This window comes from Oryctolagus cuniculus, chromosome 16 (assembly GCF_964237555.1).
Source record: "Oryctolagus cuniculus chromosome 16, mOryCun1.1, whole genome shotgun sequence".
Lineage (NCBI taxonomy): Eukaryota > Metazoa > Chordata > Mammalia > Lagomorpha > Leporidae > Oryctolagus > Oryctolagus cuniculus.
Genome location: NC_091447.1, coordinates 64227391 through 64234603, shown reverse-complemented (window position 1 = coordinate 64234603; position 7213 = coordinate 64227391). Strand labels below are relative to the sequence as shown.

Below are 7213 nucleotides of genomic sequence, written 5' to 3'. Positions count from 1 at the left end.
TCTCTCTCTCTCTCTCTCTCCCTCTCTCTGACTCTCCTCTCTGTGTAATTCTGTCAAATAAATAAATAAATCTAAAAAAAAACCAAAGTGCATTAATCAGTTACTAACGGAGCAGTTTAAAATTAATAGTTATGGGGAAAAAGGAAAATCTGCTAAATTTTTATATTACCAAATTATTCTTATAACTTGATATTCCTGATAGTTGTGGTTTCTCTTAGCTGTATGTGATTGGGTCATTTCCCTAAAATCATATCACCTCTGCTGTCAATCAGAATACACTACTTTTCAGCATTTCATTGATGATCAATTTCTCTTCCATAGGCTGAATCCGTGTCTCTCACCATCACACAAAGCCACAGCTTTAGACGCTGCTTCTTGCCCTCATTTGGAAAGACTTCCTTTCAGATTCATTGGTCACCTAATGTTGGGCGATGTGGTGGAGAGTTAATGATCATAGTGGATGGTGTTGATTTTTTTACTCTTCATTTGTAATTTTAAAACCTTTTCTTTAGATGTCACTTTTGCTAATTTAATAATGTTTGGTCTATTCATTTATGCTTTGACAGAAGAAAGGATGGTGACAATGCAACTAAGCTAAGCACAGTGGTTTCAATACCCTTGTATGAACACCAGAACTGAGTCCTGGCCACAAAGAAATTATACAAGTTTGAGGCAATGTGCACACTTGTTATCCTGATTAGATCACTACGTACTGCAGGCATCATCCAAACATCATCTTGCACCCCCTAAATGTGTACGATGTCATGTCTCGAGCTTTAAGTAAAATAAACAAGTGCACGGAATGAAATGGTGTGCAAAACTTACACTGACTTTATGCAAGGTTATAAAATTTCAATAGATTTCCAAAGGAAATCAATGTCTTTGAAAATGCTGGGGTAGGAGGGGTAGAACATGGGCATTTTTCCCACAGTGAAGAAGCTGGTTAAGGCAGCAGCGTCCCATTGCAGAGTGCCTGGTTTCCTCTCCTGTCTCTAGCTCCTGAGTCCAGTTCCTGCTTCCTACTAGTGCTGGTCCTGGGATCCTGTCTCAGGTACCTGGGCTCCTCCCACCCAAGTGGGAGACTCATATTGAGTCCCTGGTCCCAATTCAGTCTTTTTTTTTTAATTTAAATGCATTTTATTTTTAGACAACCTACATGACAATGTTTTTTGCCTTAAAAACAATGCCTCCACTTGAAGTAAATCATGGTCAAAATAAGTGAGGAGCTCAAGATAACATCAGTCCCACTTCCTGTAAATCCTGGTGTTGTGTGGATGACAAGCAGCAGCCAGTTACGATGAGCAGTGATCGATCCAAATTGCCAACTTTGTTAACATTTTTCCATCTCTAAACCATCCTTAAAGAAAATCATAAACGGGGTCACACCATCCTCACGGTAGTCCAGCAGAGCAACCATGCCATCTGGATTCATGTTTTCACCAATATAGAACTGGTAGTTTTTGAAATTAGCAAGGATGTGCTTGATTTGTTCTGCAGCCCCTGTCATAAAAGGTTTTACTCTCTCTGGTCTCTGTTCTTCAAGTTTGCCGTTGATTGATTTCATGTAATCTTTGATGTACTTCTTGTAGGCTTCTTTTGTGAAGCTGGTTTCCTGCAGGTGATGGTTCATGACAATATCAACACCAGTGATCACTGTGCTTTCGGTACCTTCGCCCTCCCGGCCTTCAGCGGAGGCATTCCCACCGATGAGCGAATCATCAATGTTACCCTCTGTCCTACTGACCATCTTCCCCTCCACCTCCAGGCACAGTCCGCCCGCGATCTCCCGGATCTTGTAGATGTCGGAGAACATCTCATCGTGGCTGATGAGGTCCCGGTAGATAATCATGATGGCGGCTGGTAGGAGACGACGACGGCGGCGCTAGCTTGGCAGGAGCCCGGAGCTCAGAGCGAGCGCGGTGCAGCCGGAGCGGCCCCCAATTCAGTCTTGAGCCAGCCCTGTTTGTTGCAAGCATTTGGGGGCTACAGTGACCAGATGAGAGTTTCCTTTGTCTCTCTGCCTCTCTTTCTCAACACGCAAACATTTTAAAAATATATAAAATGATAGAAGGACACAGTAACTAAGGTGGAATTTCAGGTTGTATAAAGATCAAAGGAGGGGCCCGCACTGTGGCGTAGCAGGTAAAGCCGCCACCTGCAGTGCCAGCATCCCATATGGGCGCTAGCTCAAGTCCCAGCTGCTCCACTTCTAATACAGTTCTCTGCAATGGCCTGTGAAGGCAGTGGAAGATGGCCCAAGTTCTTGGGCCCCTGAACCCACGTGGGAGACCCGGATGGAGCTCCTGGCTCCTGGCTTCAGATCAGCACAGATCTGGTCATTGTGGTCAGCTGGGGAGTGAACCAGTGGATGGAAGACCCCCCTCCTCTGCTGCTTCTTCTCTCTCTGTGTAATCCTGAATTTCAAATAAATAGATACATTTTAAAAAATTTAAAAAAATAAAGATAAAAGGATATGGGGCTAGTGCTGTGGAATAGCAGGCGAAGCCACCTCCTGCAATACCAGGGTCCCATATGAGTGCTGGTTCATGTCCTGGATGCTCCACTTTCTACTCATCTCCCTTGTAATGGCCTGGGGAAAGCAGAGGAGGATGATCTAAGTGCTTGAACCCCTGCATCTACATGGGAGACCCTGAGGAAGCTCCTGTCTCCTGGCTTTAGCCTAGCCCAGCCCCAATGATTGTAGCCATTTGGGGACTTAACCAGCAGATGGAAGATTCTGTCTCTCTCTCTCTTTCTCTCCCTCTGTCTCTGTCTCCCTCTCTCTTTGTAACTCTTTCAAATAGTAAATAAAAGATCTTTTTAAAGGATAAAAAGGTTCAAGTATGCTTATGAAAGAAAAGGGTGATGCTTACCCAAATAATGAAGAGTGTTTTCTCAGTGACAGGAAGGTGGTGTACCTTTAGAAACAGGTGTGATCACAAAATGACAAAAGGTGCAAAGGAATAAGAGAAAAATGAATACAAGTTGGAAGTATGCATCAAAGCTGATCTATTCGCTCTAATGATGCCAGAGAACTTTCTAGATGGAAAGAACACCTGACACAGTAGAAGCAGCTAATGCACTGGACTCCATACACACCTATAAACTTTCACACAGTCCTGCTGGCTGTGTGCATGCATACATAGTTGAACAAAATGTGAAGCATCAAATTTAGTCATTAATAGATTTGAAGAACTGCAACCCAAAACTAGAATGAAAGCACTCCATACCCCCACACCAAAGCAAAGAATTTGCACAGAAACTTTGCAATACAGGGAATGTCTCACAAGCCCACAGATACACTCAGCCTCATGTCTAAGGAAATTCAATTGTACTCCAAAAACTTTATGACCTAAAAAAGAATTAAAAGACATGGTAGTGTGAAAACTTTTTGAAGCCCATGCATTGCTTTTTTTGTAAGATGGATTTTCCTTGAGCTTTCTGAGATAACTGCACTGCAAAGTTCAGGCGTTCACCCCTTTTTATCCATTAAATATATTTGTCGTGTGAATTGGCAACATGGGAGGTGCTACAATATGTTTGGCCTGTGAACTGCGGCTATGAGGGAGGATTTACAAGCAACACATTGGTTGTATGGAAACATACTCAAATATTCAAAGAAAGCACAACTTACAAATAAAAATGAAATGTTCTTAAGTCACTGGACATCCCTGCAGGGCAAAGACCTTTCTCCTCTACTCCCCTTAATAGCAAAGGTCCCTGGAATCACACCTGCTACTTCACCGCATCCATTCCCCTCTTCTCACTGGGCTTCAGTTACATTGATGTCCTCATCAACAGCAACCCTGCCCTTCTGAGTTACATGGATGCTTGCCTGTTTTAGCCTCAGATAGAAACATATCAATGAAGTAGTGACTCAACGGCCCACTCTTCCAACTGCAACCTGTTGGCTGAGGTCCAGGCTGGTTTGGCTCTTGGTTGACCCAACAAGCCAATGTTCTTGGGTTCCATTCTCCGAACCTTTCTTGTAGCACCTGTTGGGTTGTGTAACTTCCGAGAGGAAGGTCTTGGTGTGGAATTGCAAGGTCTTTCCTGCGAGGTTGAAGATGGAGACTGAAACCCTGTCCCCAATCAAAACAGCCAAAAGGGGTTAAGTTTATGTCCTTGAACTGGACCTGGGGTTCCCAAAGACACAACTATGTCCCCTGCAGCCAAGGTGGTTCATCCTGGGAGACAATGGTAGAAGAGATATGCACAGCTTGCTTCTCTCTTAAAACTGCAACTCCTGGGCACATCTCTTCCCTGTGGGACATGGTTATGTGTGGAAAAAAAACCCAATTTTTTCTTTCCTATTTATCTTTTGTGCCCATTTTGCCAAGTGAGAAATCAGATGAATCTAGTCTTTATTACTCCTTCCCCACAAGCTTGTTTTGCCTTCTTGGTGTGCAACATTTTTTTTTTAAGATTTTTTTTAACATTTATTTTTTTAACTTTTATTTAATGAATATAAATTTCCAAAGTATGATTTATGGATTACAATGGCTTCCCCCCCATATTGTCCCTCCCACCCACTACCCTCCCCTTTCCCACTCCCTCTCCCCTTCCATTCACATCAAGATTAATTTTTGATTATCTTAATATACAGAGGATCAGCTTAGTATACATTAAGTAAGGATTTCAACAGTTTGCTCCCACACAGAAACATAAAGTGAAAAATAATAGATGATTTTTTTTAAATGATGATGAAATCAGATCAGACCTATTGTCATGTTTAATCCCAGTGAGAGTCAAGTTGGGAATTGATAATTTCTTTTTTTTTTTAACTTTTATTTAATGAATATACGTTTCCAAAGTACGAATAATGGATTACTATGGCTTCCCCCCCATACCGTCCCTCCCACCCACAACCCTCCCCTTTCCCACTCCCTCTCCCCTTCCATTCACATCAAGATTCATTTTCGATTATCTTAATATACAGAAGATCAGCTTAGTATACATTAAGTAAGGATTTCAACAGTTTGCTCCCACACAGAAACATAAAGTGAAAAATAATAGATGATTTTTTTTTAATGATGATGAAATCAGATCAGACCTATTGTCATGTTTAATCCCAGTGAGAGTCAAGTTGGGAGTTGATAGTTTCTTTTCTTTTCTTTTTTTTTTTTTTACAGAGGATCAGTTTAGTATGCATTAAGTAAAGATTTCAGTCGTTTGCACCCCCATAGAAACACAAAGTGAAATATATTGTTTGAGTACTCGTTATAGCATTAAATCTCAATGCACAGCACATTAAGGACAGAGATCCTACATGAGGAGTAAGTGCACAGTGACTCCTGTTGTTGACTTTACCAATTGACACTCCTGTCTATGGCATCAGTAATCTCCCTATGCTCCAGTCATGAGTTTCCAAGGCTATGGAAGCCCTCTGAGTTCTCCGATTCTTATCTTGTTTAGACACGGTCATAGTCAAAGTGGAGGTTCTCTCCTCCCTTCAGAGAAAGGTACCTCCTTCTTTGAAGACCTGTTCTTTCCACTGAGATCTCACTCACAGAGATCTTTTGCCAGAGTGTCTTGGCTTTCCATGCCTGAAATACTCTCATGGGCTTTTCAGCCAGATCCGAATGCCTTTAGGGCTGATTCTGAGGCCAGAGTGCTATTTAGGACATCTGCCATTCTATGAGTCTGCTGAGTATCTCGCTTCCCATGTTGGATCACTCTCCCCTTTATTTATTCCATCGGTTAGTGTTAGCAGGTACTAGACTTGTTTATGTGCTCCGTTTGACTCTTAGTCCTTTCATTATGATCAATTGTGAACTGAAATTGATCACTTGGAATAGTGAGATGGCATTGGTACATGCCGCCTTGATGGGATTGAATTGGAATCCCCTGGTATGTTTTTAACTCTATCATTTGGGGCAAGTCAGCTTGAGCATGTCCCAAATTATACATCTCTTGCCTCTCTTATTCCCACTCTTATGTTTAACAGGGATCACATTTCAGTTAATTTTCAACACTTAAGAATAACTGTGTGATAATTACAGAATTAAACCAGTCATATTAAGTAGAACAGACAAAGAAACTACTAAGAGGGATAATGTATTAAGTTGTTCATCAACAGTCAGGGCTATGCTGATCAAGTCACAGTTTCCCATAGTGTCCATTTCACTTCAGGAGGTTTCCTTTTTGGTGTTCGGTCAGTTGTCACCGATCAGGGAGAACATATGGTATTTGTCCCTTTGGGACTGGCTTATTTCACTCAGCATGATGTGTTCCAGATTCCTCCATTTTGTTGCAAATGACTGGATTTCGTTGTTTCTTACTGCGGTATAGTATTCTAAAGAGTACATATCCCATAATTTCTTTATCCAGTCTACCGTTGATGGGCATTTAGGTTGGTTCCAGGTCTTAGCTATTGTGAATTGAGCTGCAATAAACATTAGGGTGCAGACCGCTTTTTTGTTTGCCAATTTCATTTCCTTTGGGTAAATTCCAAGGAGTGGGATGGCTGGGTCGAACGGTAGGGTAATCTTCAGGTTTCTGAGGAATCTCCAGACTGACTTCCATAGTGGCTTGACCAGTTTGCATTCCCACCAACAGTGGGTTAGTGTCCCTTTTTCCCCACATCCTCGCCAGCATCTGTTGTTGGTAGATTTCTGCATGTGAGCCATTTTAACCGGGGTGAGGTGAAACCTCATTGTGGTTTTGATTTGCATTTCCCTGATTGCTAATGACTTTGAACATTTTTTCATGTGCCTATTGGCCATTTGGATTTCCTCTTTTGAAAAATGTCTATTGAAGTCCTTGGCCCATCTCTTAAGTGGGTTGTTGGTTTTGTTGTTGTGGAGTTTCTTGATCTCTTTGTAGATTCTGGTTATTAACCCTTTATCTGTTGCATAGTTTGCAAATATTTTTTCCCATTCTGTCAGTTGTCTCTTCACTCTCCTGACTGTTTCTTTTGCAGTACAGAAACTTCTCAATTTGATGCAATCCCAATAATTAATTTTGGCTTTGACTGCCTGTGCCTCCTGGGTCTTTTCCAGAAACTCTTTGCCTGTGCCAATATCTTGAAGGGTTTCTCCAATGTTCTCTAGTAACTTGATGGTGTCAGGTCGTAGATTTAGGTCTTTAATCCATGTTGAGTGGATTTTTGTGTAAGGCGTAAGGTAGGGGTCTTGCTTCATGATTCTGCACGTGGAAATCCAATTTTCCCAGCACCATTTATTGAATAGACTGTCCTTGCTCCAGGAATTGG

The 7213-nt window shown here is 41.8% G+C and overlaps 1 pseudogene; it reads right to left on the bottom strand.

Moving 5' to 3' along the window:
- Positions 1–1113: 1113 nt before the first annotated feature.
- LOC138845654 (translationally-controlled tumor protein pseudogene) lies at positions 1114–1940 on the bottom strand (annotated as a pseudogene).
- Between the last annotated feature and the right edge of the window lie 5273 nt (positions 1941–7213).